At 34.4% G+C, this 15024-nt stretch overlaps 1 protein-coding gene and 1 long non-coding RNA gene across 4 annotated transcripts in view; one reads left to right on the plus strand and one right to left on the minus strand.

The window, feature by feature from the left end:
* The window catches only part of SNTG1 (syntrophin gamma 1), a 351378-nt gene that overhangs the window by 105266 nt on the left and 231088 nt on the right, over positions 1-15024 (plus strand). The gene's annotated exons all lie outside the window — the stretch shown is intronic.
* On the minus strand, positions 7357-7578 carry LOC118161467. The gene is made up of 2 exons (XR_004748047.1): positions 7457-7578; positions 7357-7401 (listed from the first exon to the last, which is right to left on the minus strand). It is a non-coding gene; the product is annotated as an uncharacterized LOC118161467 (long non-coding RNA).

The raw sequence follows: 15024 nt of genomic DNA on the forward strand, positions 1-15024 counted from the left end.
GGCTGCATTCCCAACAAAAAAAGTATTTTTTTAAATCAAATGTTCCATTCAAAAAGCTAAAAGGAAGAAGAAAAAAAAATGAAAATAAAAAGAAAATTTACAAAACATTAAAAAGAAAAAGCAACAACAACTAGCATAAACCTGGCTTGAATATCCATACTACACGCTTAGGATAGTGAGTTAGTTATGGACATTGCACTATGTAAGGAAATCTGAAATCCCACAGAAAATAATGTACTACACTCAAACAGTTAGGGGAGCAGAGTTGTCATCATTGTTAATCTATATTTACTATAGATGTGTATTAACTTGGTTTTAGTATTGCTTGCTGTAATTGCTATGAAGATATCAATGCTGACCTCAGAAAATCATAAAAAGTAGTTTAAAATAAACATTTAAGATAATGCAAAATATTTTTTCCTCTTTTCGTGAATAAACATTTTACTGAATGAGGGAAGTCCTTGTCTCTGGAGTAAATCAGGTGTTCTTAGTCTCGGTACATAGAGAAGAAAATCATTAATTGTGTGACCAGTCTGTGACAGAAGCACTAGACCAGATTTATCCTGAAGGAAAATGCAACATATGGGAAGACAGAAGAAAATGTGTGTTGTGGGAGGTTCTTTTTATGAAACATGGAGTCACTGTGAACACTGCCCAGAAAATCAGAAAATTGGAATTGCTTCAAGCACAAATAGATTAATAGACACACTTCAGTTAGCAAGAAAGATGACAGATAAATTACCACATAGTTGCTACATTAAAGGATGCAGTACCCAAATCTCATCTTCTACATGGTAACTGGCTTGAAGTTGTTTGAAAAATTGCTTCATAAAATTAAATTGGGTTGTAGAGGTATTGTATCTGCTTTAAATTAATTCTGACTGCTACATGGATCCAAGCTGAAAGTCGGTTTGTGCTTCATTTCCTTTTTCTGCTTAAACCTTAGAAGTTATGCCTGTTGCTATGGTGTCTTCTTCTAATTGCAGAATTACTCCCTAGGTATTACTCTGATATCCCACATATCCTATAGCTAGGTAGCTTCTAATTTCTGTTTCAAACAGATTTAAATTAGTAGCATGATTTAAAATTCTGAAATGATTAACTAGCAATCTCTTCTGAAAGGCAGAAGATAAAATCTTGTTTCTCTTGAGTTGGTAGTAGACTCCCACTAAACAAGATGAATGGACAAGTGCAGGTTAAGTTGCCCTGTACTCTCATGGCCTTAGGTACAGGATGCTTGGAAACTCTTATTTTTCTGAATCATGCAGAATCACAGAACCATTATTTTACAATAAATAAATAAATAAAATCTTAGATCAAAGTATTAGATCTTCATGAGTTGGTAGCACAGGATTTACATAGAGGTAATGTAAATGAATAGTTAAATAGAAGTAGAGATAAGAGAAGAAATACCATTCCAATTTAAGCGCAAGAGAAGTAAGTGGAATTAAAGGAAAAGCAACAACTTTAGGGAAGAAGTTAAAGTCTAACAGTACAAGGTTTTCTGGGAGTAAATTAGGGGATTGCTAGGACTTAATAAAGCTTAATAATTCTGGAAATGAAAGAAAAAAGTAAAAATCAAACATTTCAGAGCAACTCCATCAGTAGCGTATGCTACAGTAGCATAAATTGAAGAATAAGAATAGGAGCAATAATAAATACTTAGTTTGACCTTAGCTTTTAAATAATTAAATTTAATGACTTTAAAAAAAATGCAGAATTCAGGCCTTTCAATGTCTAGACTTCCTAATTATGCAGTTTATCACAGAAAGGCATGACTGGTACTGTTGAAAAATGAAACAGTTTAAAATGTCCTTCTAAAAATAGTGCTTCCTGACAGCATCTGTTTTGGGACAATAGTTACTGACCAAAATGGGTGCTTAAATATTTTGAGTTTGAGTCAGGGCTGAGGAGATTTTTGAGTAAGAACACAAGTATGGCTGAACATCTCTTGTCCTCAGACATTTAGATGAACCAAATTCCATCTGATCAAATCAGATTCAGTGTTCAGACCTAACATTAAAAGACTAATAGAAGTATATGGAAAGTTATATCTGTTTAAGGAAGCCCAGATATAATTCACAAAATAATATTAGAAATCCAACTGGGAAATACCAAGCAATACTACTAAGTGAAAACTTTTGTTTATGTATGAGGAACTTGTTCTGTTGTAAAGTCAAATGCAGTGAGATGACTACCATTACCAAATAGAGGACACCATTTTCTCCATCCACTTCTGGGTATGTTTATTTACAGAAATCTTAAGTGAAACTCTTGCAAGTCACTTTTTTTCTCCCTATCCCACATGCTATTAAGACCAAGGAACTCTAGGGTTCAAAAATACTGTATGATGTATATAATATTCACTGCAAGCTGGGAAAATGTTATTCTTTACTCAGATTATGCTTTGCATGTTACTTAGTTTTACTGTTTACTGCCTGCTTGAAGTCAAACTTCTAAGCTGGGGATTGGCATGTGCAAGAACCTGAAGAAGGCTAAGATTTAAGAAAGTATTCGTTTTTGTTTGTTTGTTTGTTATTGTTGTTTGTTTTTCAGTATGCATTTTTTTTTTCAAAGTAATTTTAAAAGTCATAATTTGACAATATTAACACTATATCTAAACACTGTTAGAATAGGCAGGTTTTATTTGTGGTGATTCAAGTTCAGGATGCTCAGAGTGCTGAAAAGCTGTTTCTGGTAAATTGAGTGGAGAAGCTCCACAAATGGCACTGGACCTTTCAGTATGTTGTCCACAACAGTTATGTCTTACAATTTCTTTGTAAGAGAAACCCATTTGCTTAGTGTAGTGTGCACTGTGTTCCAGGTGCACAATGGTGCAGCGGTACCTGTGCTGAAGTCTGTGCTGCCATGCATTTGCCATCAGCATCTATGTACTGCAGGACCTGGGAGAGGCCAGGTTGCTTAGATCAGTTGATAGTCCTTGAAGAAAAAAAAACAAGAGGCTGAATTAGCTTCGGGATCTGATCATGAAAAGCACAGGCAAGGGCCTGGGAAGAGGTCTGGTAAAGTCAGAAGAGCATCTTATAAGACACTACTTACGTATCAGTATTGACACTATACATTACACACAGAACAACTATCAGCTCCTATTCCAGAGTGAGTCGGTAAACTGGTAAGAACTTCAATACTTGTATCTGTATTGACATTTCCAGTAATACATCCAGACAAGAAAAAGCTTTATGCCATTTCCTCATGGAACCTGACATTTATAGTTAAGATTAGGAACTGAGTTTGTGTTCCTGCTTTAAGGTAATACCTGCGGAATAGTAGGTGCAACAGCATAAAGAAGTTTTTGAGTGTACTGTTTAATACTGTGACCTTCATTATTTAATGCTTCTTCTTGTTACATGCAGTAATGATGGTGGGAAGGTGTTTGGCCCTTTTTTTGACTGCCACCAGCTCAATAAATAGGCTTTTGTCTCCCATCTCTCTATATTGTTCCTTTGAGCCAAAGTTTTGGCTGAAATATTTTATTGGATTTATTGTAGATACTGGGTAATTGAGTTAATATTCTCTAAAAGTCTAAATGTTTTCCCACACCCCCACACCCCCCACATTGCACCTTATCTCACATTCTCTCTGTGTTGACATTTAAACATGTAATTGTTTTGCTTATATTTGATAGATGCAGTGGATATAAAGAGAGGCTTGCATGTACGCAGAAACCAATTTTGTGATACGTTTAACTGTTTCAGAAACAAGAAAGCAGTAATATTTTCTCAACATTAATTTGCAAGTATATTTGATATAAAATACACAAAATTATACAAAATATACAAGTATATTTGATATAAAATATTCATTTGGTATATCTTGAACTATCCGTAGTTAAGTGCTTACTAACAAAGGTAGTTGTCCTCAAATGTTTTCTTAAGGTGATTTTCAGATTTGTCAGCCATGTTTCATTATATTTTGTGACAGACAACACAACTGTTGCTTTAAAAGTAAGAAAAAAACAATTAATTTTATAATGTATTTCAGTAGTTTATTTTTTTTTAGTGGGACCCCTATGAATCTCATGTAGGATATTTGTATAATAGTTTTGTTAATAGTAATTTTATTAATAAAGGTAACTTTAGGTTAATCCCTCAACACGATCTTAGTTTATGTGTTGCTAGCATTCCTAAATGTATTTTTTCTTTTCTATATTTCTGTATTTCCTCTGTTGTACAGACAGACACCTTCTATGATTTCACAACACTATGTGTTAGTTATTGTTTCTTGTCTACATAACGTCCCTTGGCCATCACGGCATCTCTAAAGTCCTATGAAAACTGAAGTCACTCATGGCTTTCCTGGGATTTTCTTGCTTCCACATTTGAGTGCGCAGGAACTCACAGGATCTTGTGATTAAGTAACAGAATAAGGAATTCAACACTATAATTTGATTAGGGGATGAAAATGAAAAACAGATATCTATTTATCTCCTCCTTGTAACATAAATGATAAATGCATGAGAAATATGACAGAATCACAGAATCACAGAATCATCCAGGTTGGAAGAGACCTCCAAGATCACCGAGACCAACCTCTGACCTAACACTAACAAGTCCTTCACTAAACCATATCACTAAGCTCTACATCTAAACGTCTTTTAAAGACCTGCAGGGATGGTGACTCAACCACTTCCCTGGGCAGCCTATTCCAATGCCTAACAACCCTTTCAGTAAAGAAGATCTTCCTAGTATCAAACCTAAACCTCCCCTGACAGGTACTTATGTATCTGTAAAAGCCTTACAAGCCAAGTGCTAAGCCACTGGACCAGAAGAGGAATATATGATGGGATGAATGTAATTTATTTTATTTTTTTTAAGTATAGGTTTTTCTTCTGTTATTGCCAGCATCTTTGTATCCCAAGAACCTGAGGGTAATCTAGAGAGCTATATATATAGCTTTTGGATCTCCCATTTAACATGATCAGGTTTTCCAGGGTTTTATCTGAAGCTTCTGTCTTTGACAAAATTTTACAGGTCAAAGAGTTTGTTAATTATTTTCTTAATGGCAATGCTTATTGCATCGAAGATTACTCTGGATGAAAACAGGTTATGAGATTAAGTTTCCCTGAGGTCTTTGGAATGATAAAAAAATAAAAAAAAAACATGTTATGAAGAACATGGAGTTTATATCATGGATGGGTGTCTGGATAGTAGGATGTGAGCAGTACATGTGATGCACTGCTTTGTGTTCTGCCTTGATTTGTTCTGTATGCCATTGCCACTCTGCTTGTTTATCCTGCTCATGAAATAATCATGTATTCTCTCAAAATTCAGAGAGGAGCCAGTCCAAGTTGATAGATAGACACATAAATGGCATGGGAGAAAAAAAGGCTTTGAAAATGAAATTTGGAAATCCTTTTTGGTGTGTGACAGATACGAGATGTACACCGGTCCTTCTCTCTGCTACTTTGCTTCTTGCACACAAAAAGCAAACGGTTAGTTATCTCAAAGGTCCAAAGCAGGAAGCAGTGTATTCATGATAAGTAAAATTGGATTTAGTATAAAGATTAATAACATAAGACAATCAGTGGAACTTATTAGCCGAAAAGCTTAGCAGGATGGATTCTACGTTTCTAGTAAAATTATAAAAAATATATAAAACTCAAGTGATTTATTAAAAATAATAATAATAATGCTTCAGACCTCAAATGTCACTGCATCAGGAGCTCTCCTAAAGTTTAAATACTTTCATTTATTAAAAGTCAAAAGTTGGAACCACAGTGTAACTTCCTTACACCATTTATTTACTTACTTTTAGAACCCTGCTTTGTGGAAAACCCTGTTGGAGAGAGATTTTTTAGTATTCAAGAAAGATTGGGGGAGAATACATTTCAGTGAGAAACATAAATTTGCTAAAGCATTGTAAAGGCAGAACATTTTCTTGGTCTAAATCTAACTTCTAAATCTCATTTTGTAGGTGTTATTTCAACGTTTTGTTTGTTTGTTTGTTTTAGTATGTGTTAGTGTACACATGAGAGTATTTGGAATACAGAATGTCTTCCTGTAAAAATATTTAGCAGCTGTTAACTTGTTAGGTTCCCTACCAATGCAAACATGTATTCTGACAATTCTGTGTCAAAAACTTGCTTGCCGCTGGAAAATGATTGCAATTCCCTCTTAAATAAGTATAGATTTCACTGTTTGTTGGAAATAACTCATATAATTCCTTTTCAATAGGCACAGATAATGTGGTTGTATTTGTTTGTTTGTTTCTATGCTGTGTGTACCAACAATGATTTCTAAAAGCCTGCTCCCACTCATCATTTTAAAGGTTTCGGTTATTGTATTGTATGGTTTTGTATTGCATTTTACTTTACTAGTGACCTTCCAGTACTGCTTTTATGAGTAAATGAGGTAAAGTAAGTTGAAGTTTTTGTCTTGATAGAAAAATGTAGCAAATAATGAAATACACAAGGCTTTGCATCGTTTCTCTTGCTGTGACAGTGGGCAGAATACTATGTTCCATCCTGCAAACAAGCTCATCAAACATTTCTCACTTTTCCTGTAGTCTTTATGACCTTTCCTAATAAAATAGGTGGCTCATTTATTCTACAGTTGTGATATCATAATACTATACCAATTTTAGTGAGGATGGTAAGTGCCTATTCTGATTCATCATGACTTCTATCAAACTGACATATGAATCAGATTGTTTGAAATCACTAATAGTCCTTCAGCTTAGAAAGATTAATTAATATTATTTCGAAAGTACATGATGTGTTTAGATCCATAAGGTCTATAATTTGTTCAGAATAATTCAAAAAGCTACAGAGCAGTACTTAAGTCTACATGAAGACAGTCTGTATGTATATCTCTACCATAATATATCTGCCACTTGTGCTGAGTTTATACAGTTCACTTTTCTCAAACATTTATGATTCAGCATTATAGATCTTAATTGTTTTCTCCAAAGGTCTGTGCAGCACTTTCTATTACTGCTTTGTTAATGCAGATTCTACTGTCATATCTTCACTCTCCCATTAAATTAATGTTTGGCTCTTGTTCAACAGCACACCCATTTTCTGATGATGGATCAGTTTCTTAGCAGTATAAATCTGGTTTTGTCATGTGAATAATCATTTAAAATTTTGCAGTGGTATAAATATAATACCCAAACAGATTATTTCCTCCTCCCTCTCTTTTCATTACCTGCCCTAGCTTTTAATTCTATATGCTTTCTGTCAACCCATTCATCCCTCTGCCTACACCATTCATTGCTCTTTCATACTTCCTTTCCTATTTTCTTTCATTTCTTCATAAATTATCCATGGGCTTCAGCTAAATAATATTAAAAAAAAAAAACAACTTTTTTTAAAAATCTTTTTTTTTTTTCCTCTTCTTTTTTCATATAGTTCACATACTAAATTCATCCTCCTTCTTTGCCCTTGAATTCTTTCAGTGTAAATAAAAGGTGCCTAACACTGTTCTGCAATGTGGACTCCCTGTATTTTGCTCTGTAAAAAACAGTCTTACAGTTAAAAGTAGATGCCTCTGTTGTTCTCTTATGCTGTTTCTGCTGTCTCAGTTGTCTTTTTCACAGTACATCATTCTCATTCCTCATCCAGTCTCTCCCTTCTTGAGCTTCACTTTTTTTTTTTTTTTTTTTTTTCCTGCTTTTTCAGGTACTGCCTTCATATCTCTCCTTCCTCTCTTTCTGCTCTACTCATATATCCATTCAGAGAGTTAGAGAGTTTCAGCTCTCCAGTACAACAAAAATACTGCTATTGAAATTCATGTTCCTCTAACCACATCATCCCTCTTTAAATACTTGTGTTCTTTCTTTTACCTTCAGAGACATGTTTCTTCCCTACCCTTTCTGATCTGCTGACCTCAGAGTCATGCTCCAACTATCTCCTAATTATGTGTTGCTTCTCTCTTATTTTAGCTACGTTAGCCTAAGGTTTTGTCTCCATCAATTCTACCTTTCATAACAGTGACCCATTTCTTGTCAGCTACAGGCTTTCCTATTTCCTGAGCACTTGTTTTCAACCTTAGCAAAACATCTCTCCTTAAATCCCACTACATCATGGAATATTTTCTAATTTGTTCATATCTGCAGTGATACCTGCACACCACCTTTATTGAAGGTTTATGCTATACCTTACCTTGTGAAAGATGCTCTGAAGAGATTACTTTAAAGTATCATGTAAATACGCAGCATTAGAGAAAGGATGATTAATGTTATTATGAATTAATATTATTTCAGACAAATTTAGAAATCCTTCTAAGATACTTAGGCTTTGTGCTTTCCATCTCATCATTTTTGGCTCTCACCTTGTAATGTACTTTTCGCTTCACTAAAAGTATGATAATGAGGCATGCATAATTGAAATGAAAATCTCTTCAGAACCCCTTCTGATTGAGTATGTTGAGAATCATAATCAAGTACTCCTGAAGTTACAGAAAACTATGCATATTGATGCACAGCAAAAAAGTCTGGGTTCTGCATGACTTGCTTAGTTGGCTGACATACCGTCCTTAGAACTGTTTTAATCACAAAAAAAAGTATCGGGTACACTAATGGACAGTAAAACAAGTCAATAATCTTGCATATGCACAGCAAAAGAGCTCTATAAAGTAAGTGATTAAATAATACTGGTAGTTATTCAATGCATTTTATGTACAGAAATGGTCTCCAAAGGAGCAGAAAATCCACAAGAACAAGAAATTCTTGTGTCTTTGATACACCCACGATTTTATCTACAAATGCATATTTACTTGTAAATGCAAATTTTTATTCAATTAGCTTGCATACTGAGGCTATTCTCTCCTGACTTTTTGGATAGTGAAATATGACGCCCAACACTTTGTAATTCTGTAATGCCTTTTCTTCCAACAACTTCTGTAGTTCAGTAGGATTCTTCTGAACAGGTGATTTCTCTCTCTGAATTACAGATATTGCTAAATTCTATAATATATGCCCTGCTACTAATCAATAATTACAAAGGTGTGACATAATGTGACATAGAAACGTTTCAGCTATTAAAGTAAGAACGTCAGGGCATGAAAAATTAAGAAATGCCAGCAATAAGATTCTCTGTGCAACCTTAATGCAATTCAAAATCCGTACTACGTCAGATAAATTTGTAACTGCACAATAACCTATTAAAAACCAAAGTGCCTCACTTGGTGTATAAGGTGAACAGCACTGACAAAAGGTATATTACAGAAAGAACAGCATTGCCTGTTCTTGTAGTGTCACTGTGCCGTATTTATTTTGAAACAGCAAGATTCCTTGAGGTGAAATATTCTCATTAGCTGTTCTCTTGCACACTGTGATAGTTCCAGGATGCTTTATTATATTACATTTCTTTTTAGAACATGACTGTTATGCATTTCACCCTTTACATAGATGTAAATGTCACATAGGAAAAGATTAAGGCCAAAATTATCAAAGTTGTCAGCTTACTACTTTAGACTATTTTGCGTGCTATAACGTATTATTTGTTCAAAATCGGTCTCTATACTGGTTAAGTAAATAAAGCACTTACAGGATCCCAGGGTTTGAATCATGCTATGATAACACGAGGAAGATGTTGAAGCTGCAGGTGACACCTGTGATTTATGTTTCTTGTTCATCATGCAGGGATTGTGTGGTTGTGTCAAGAGAAGAACTCAGCATTTCTGAGTAGTGTGCAGGGGACGTAACCTACAGCACTGCTCCTGGCTGCCTTGCCATGCTCAGCTGTGGCCAAGACATTCGTCATGAGGGCGCTGTCTGGCCAGGGCAGTAAGTGGGGCACACGTTCTGTGGGGCGAAAAATGGTAAATGAAAACACACAACTAAATACTTGTTAATATATGTATGCCAGGAACTTGAAGTAATGCTTTGTGGATGAGTTGGTCACTGCTCACTGACTCTGGTGTACTTGACTGCATCTGCAATTCATGTGCTTCTTGTATGTTTTTTGATGTGCACTTAATGTTTTTTTTGTTTGTTTGTTTGTTTGTTTTCCTAGTGTGTGGTGTATCTTTTTTTTTTTTTCTCCTCTCTCAAAGCCAAAAAATTAGAAATCGAATCATGCATTCCTATTCCCAGTTTGGTTTAAGTATTTTCGGTTAGATGCTTCAAATATTTCACAGGACAGCCCTTAGTGACTGAAGGTAGTAGCGTCAGTGGAACAGGTGAAAGCCTTTTCTCTCTATTTTTTCTCAATAGAGACTTGCTTCTAGTCAAGAACAGATGCATACATTTCCTATATATTTTACAGCTTTTTGCTAGATAGTACAGGACCATAAGGACTCAGCATTGGTTGGTGTTTAGCCTGCTGAGATGCATCCTCAGTTGGTTACAGACTTCCTTTGTCTGTTCTTCAGTGTTACTTTGTTCCATCTTTCCCTATCTCTGCCTGCCCAGATCACATCCTCTTTTTCATCCAAGCACTTTGGACAGCAGTAAGAAGATATACACAAAAGAAGAGCTTTCAAAAAAGGTATATATATAGCCTGGAAATAGGTAAGAAGCCCAAAGAAATAATTCTAGAGACAAATCTACCAACTCCTGTAGCCACGGGATGCGGTTCCCTGGTACATAAAAAGATGAGCAACATTAAAAAATAAAAATAAAAATGTACTGGATTTACCATGCACTATAAAGCTTCAGAGATTTTAGAAGTCATAGTCTTATGAGAATATGTAGAACTTGTCTGGTGAAATAAGTTGAAGGCCTGTACATTGCCTAATGAGGTCAGTTTCATATGGAAAAGCCTGAAGAAGTATTTCTGACATAAAAGCCATATTCTGGTTTAATTCCATGTTTCTGGATATTATGATATAAGACCTCAGTTTCTAAGAAATGATTTTTAACCTGGAAGAAATGTTTTTCTTTCCTCATTTTCACTCTTAGAAAGAATAAGTATGTTTATATCTGATACTTTCCAACAGAAAAAGAGAAGAGGGAACCAAGAAAACAAATGAAGAAGACACCTGGTACAGTAAATGATAGCATAAGCAACATTTGCAAGCAAGGAAGCATGTGAAAACTGTCTTCTTATGAAAACTAACACTGTATATTATATCTACAGTATCTCGTGTGTTAAATTAAGTGCAGAATGCTCTGCATGAAAATGATATTCTAAATTAACTTGAATTTAATATAGATCCTTCTGTTATAGGCAGAAGTCTTTAAGTCCTTAGCCTTTTTATCCAGCTTTAGCAGTTAATTATGACTGTAGACAAGCTTCTAAATTTTGAATCTCAGTCATATCTGTGGTGCTGCTTCCTCGGTGTCTAAAAGAGGTTTGGCTATTAATGGAAGCCTATTGGCTGAGATTCTATCCAGAAATACTGACACTATATATGTATTTTTCTCAAGCTTTTTTATATAGATGGCATAACACTGTGTTATATTTAGTACTAAGTTAAGGCACTTGCTAATGTTTAGAGTTCAGTTTTATATAGAGGAATATTAATTATGAAGAAGTAATTAACAATCATAAAATCAGAAGTGGAAAAATCATAAAAATACTATAAAATAGTCATATCAGAAAACATATAATACCATAAATGTCTTTTCAAGTACATTTGATACAGAAAATGAAGAGTTTAAGTCCAAATCATGTCTTTTAAAATAACTGTTAAAAACTTATAACCACTAAAATATTGGAAAATATTTTACATAGCTATTACACCTGCAGTACAACATTCTACACTTTAAATACTAAAACATAATAGAGTTTTATTACATTCAAGTCTTGTTACTAGTGCACAATTACCTATGCAGGTTGTTTCTACCAGCAAATCACTGTTGTTTCTAGCTGAGGCAAATAAATGTGCCATTCAGGTTGGACTCCCACTCCAACCTTAGAGCTTCTCACCTACATAGTCTGTAGGACTAGTCTTCTACTTTTCTACTGATCTTTATTGTGTATTCAGTAGTACTGTTGTTTTACTTACGATTATATAAGGTTATGAGAGAGACAAGTTTTTAAGGAGAAATATTATAAACCATGGTTTTATTAAAAAAAAAATAATGTAAAAGCTCAGAAGATGACTGTTGAGCAAATCCAGATTTACCAGTTTATTCTCCAATACTCTAGAGCACTAAGACTACTTCAGCTTTTAGGTCCCCATTCTGATTGATTTAAACTGTAATTGTTAGGAGGTAGTAGGGGAATAGGAGCCATAATGGCCGCAGAGAAACAAGAGTCAGGAAAATGAGTTGCACGGCAAATAGGTCATATGAGAGCATTCGATCAAATTAAAATGTTACAATCTGTGTGAAAGAAAAAGTTGTTGGAACTGGTCAATCTCTGATTGACTTTGAAGACCAGAAGCTCTTGACATAGAATACTGCAAAAGCTGAAAGCAAAAGGCTGAAATGTGAGCATTCAAATGATAAAATATATTATTAAGGATAAAAGGATAAAGATAAAAAATAAAATAAACATACTGTTGTTGGTAAAGAGGAAGGATGAAATATTCCTTTTATACTGCTGGAAGATTTTACATATCATACTAACAGATGTGGTTTAGTGATGGGAGTAGGTCAGATAGACAGGTTGATTTGATGATCTTAAAGTCTTTTCAAACCTAAATGATTCTGTGATTCGGTGATTCTGTGATTCTGTGATACTATATCACAGCTAAATTCTTCAGGAAGCCTTATGTTAGTTACACTTAAGGAGGAACTGTATTGTTAGTAATTGTTATCTTGAAAATATTGTCTTTAAGGAAAGTGAAAATATAAAGCCTTCTATGTTTCTACCCTACAGTAATGGGTGTCCTGAACTGAAGGCTTCCAATCTGTGTCTATCTCCCCAGTCAAGGCAAGAAAAAATATATGAGAAATTATATAAAAAAGCTGTTCAGATATAGTAATGAAGACAGAGAAATAAATATCGTGCATGTAATTTATGTTACACAAATCTTCCAGTGATTTGTCTGTAGGAAGAAAATTAGAGCTATAAATTTTGTGACAAATTCATAAGTTTTGTTACAAGTTTAGTCATAATTATTATTTCATCATTTAATTGATCTTCTGGATCCCAAGAGGGGGATATAAGCAATTAAAATCCTCAGTGCTGTTGGACCTTTTGTTTGCTAACATGAACCTGCCTTTGCCATGTTGGTCTGTAAGATGTGTGTTTGATCAACTAAGAAAGGTCATTCCTGCACTTTATTCCTCAGTGTGGAAAGTCCTTGATAGTTAGGCTTATTTCCATGATTTCATCTTATGAAAGATTAACAAAATTCATCAAAACAATACATTGAAAACATATATATGATACCTTCACCATTGCTATCTTAATAGAGTTTAGAAAGAAGAAAGGACTAGTCCAGTCAGTGATAGCGTGTCAGGCATAGATTTATAGTGTTTTGCATATGCAGTGGTTTATTTATATATATATATATATATTTGTTGTTGTTTGGTTTGCTTTTGTTTCGTTTTTGTGGCTTCCACCCTTCCTTCCCCCGCCTCCTTTTTTTTTTTTTTTTTTTTTTAAATACTCTAAGGGATTAGGAAGGACTTGGTGGCTGAGTGAAATAGTTGTATATATTGAAGTAGTGGACGCTTACTGTGTAGGTCTGTGGGACGTAGAGAAGGAAGAAAATAAAAAGCAACCTCTTGAGGGGTACAAAGATGGGAAAAAATGTAGAAAGGCTATTTTTATTAGTTGATGATGCCCAGCCAAGTAAACATCAACTATTCTAAGCTAAAAAATAATTTCTGATGTTAGAAAAGTCTACTGCCCATGGCTAGCAATTGATTCTTTCCACGTACTCTGTGGCAGATAGTACCCGATGATAGAGAAAATTGCAAACTAAACATCATATTACAAGGTAATACAGTTTCCTTTGAATCAATAAAATAATTGAAACCAGCAGGGTTAATGTTTTCTGAAGTGAAGTTCATAGAATACATTCTGAACTATTTAAGCAGAAAATCTTTCTACTGACATCTTGGTTCTTCCCTTGGTGTCCCATGCTTTGTTCCACTTTATCTTCTTAATGTTGCCGTCTTTGCATTCCAACAAAGTTCATTGCTTTTGATCTGCTCCTTATGTCTTCAGCAGAACTCTGTTCTGATGTGCTAAGTTTTCCTGACTACTTCATCAAAATGCACAGCTTTTGGGCTTATGCTAAATTCTGAACTGACTGGACTGAGCAAAAGAACCTGTGGTGCTTGAAATTGCTTGGAGGACAATGACTGCAACTACCCAATAGCTGCACAACTTAAATGATTACACAAAACTAAAAATTTTCATAAAGCATCAACCTTGGAAGTAATTCAGATTGCAGGGCAGGAGCCATAACGCTAAAAAGACAGGGAGTTGTAGGAAAATAATTTCCAGGATTAACAAGTTGCAGAATTTATGCTTACTGAACTGTTAGAAATCAGTGAAGGGGAAAAATGAGAACTATCAATGGCTGCAGAAGATGAGAACCGTGAGAAAATGAGAGGTGCAGGCAAAATGGATGGCTAAGCCAATGACATTTTGGAGTGATAGAGGTTGGAAACAGTCTTTTTTATTTTTCAATTAGACAAACTCTTGACTTGAAAATTGAAATAAAACAACTAAAAAAAAAACAAACAACTAAAAATAATAATAATAATAAAAAAAAACAAACAAACCTTTTTTTCCCTATTATATTTTCTTTAAGATTTGAAAGTCATTACAAAAGCACAGTAGTTATCATTTTCTGCAAAAGTTAATTTGATACTGAAAAAATAAAGATTGGGAGTGATGCCAATAATACTTATTTTTTACCAGTTTTGGTTTACAATATTACTAACCATGGTTTCTGGACAGAAATGTGTTCACGTATGCTGAACATTGAGTATGTTCTAATTTGATTTACTTTGAAAATTTTGTTCTCCATACATAGGTAATGTACAGAAATCTTTGAGACTCTGAATTCATAGAATCATAGAAGCATAGAATCACTTAGGTTGGAAAAGACCTCTAACCAGGCACTGCCAAGTCTAATACTAAACCATGTCCCTAAGCACCACATCTACACATCTTCAGAAGACCTCTAGGGATGGAGTTTCAACTACTTTCCT

The sequence above is a fragment of the Oxyura jamaicensis genome, chromosome 2, assembly GCF_011077185.1.
Source record: "Oxyura jamaicensis isolate SHBP4307 breed ruddy duck chromosome 2, BPBGC_Ojam_1.0, whole genome shotgun sequence".
NCBI lineage: Eukaryota > Metazoa > Chordata > Aves > Anseriformes > Anatidae > Oxyura > Oxyura jamaicensis.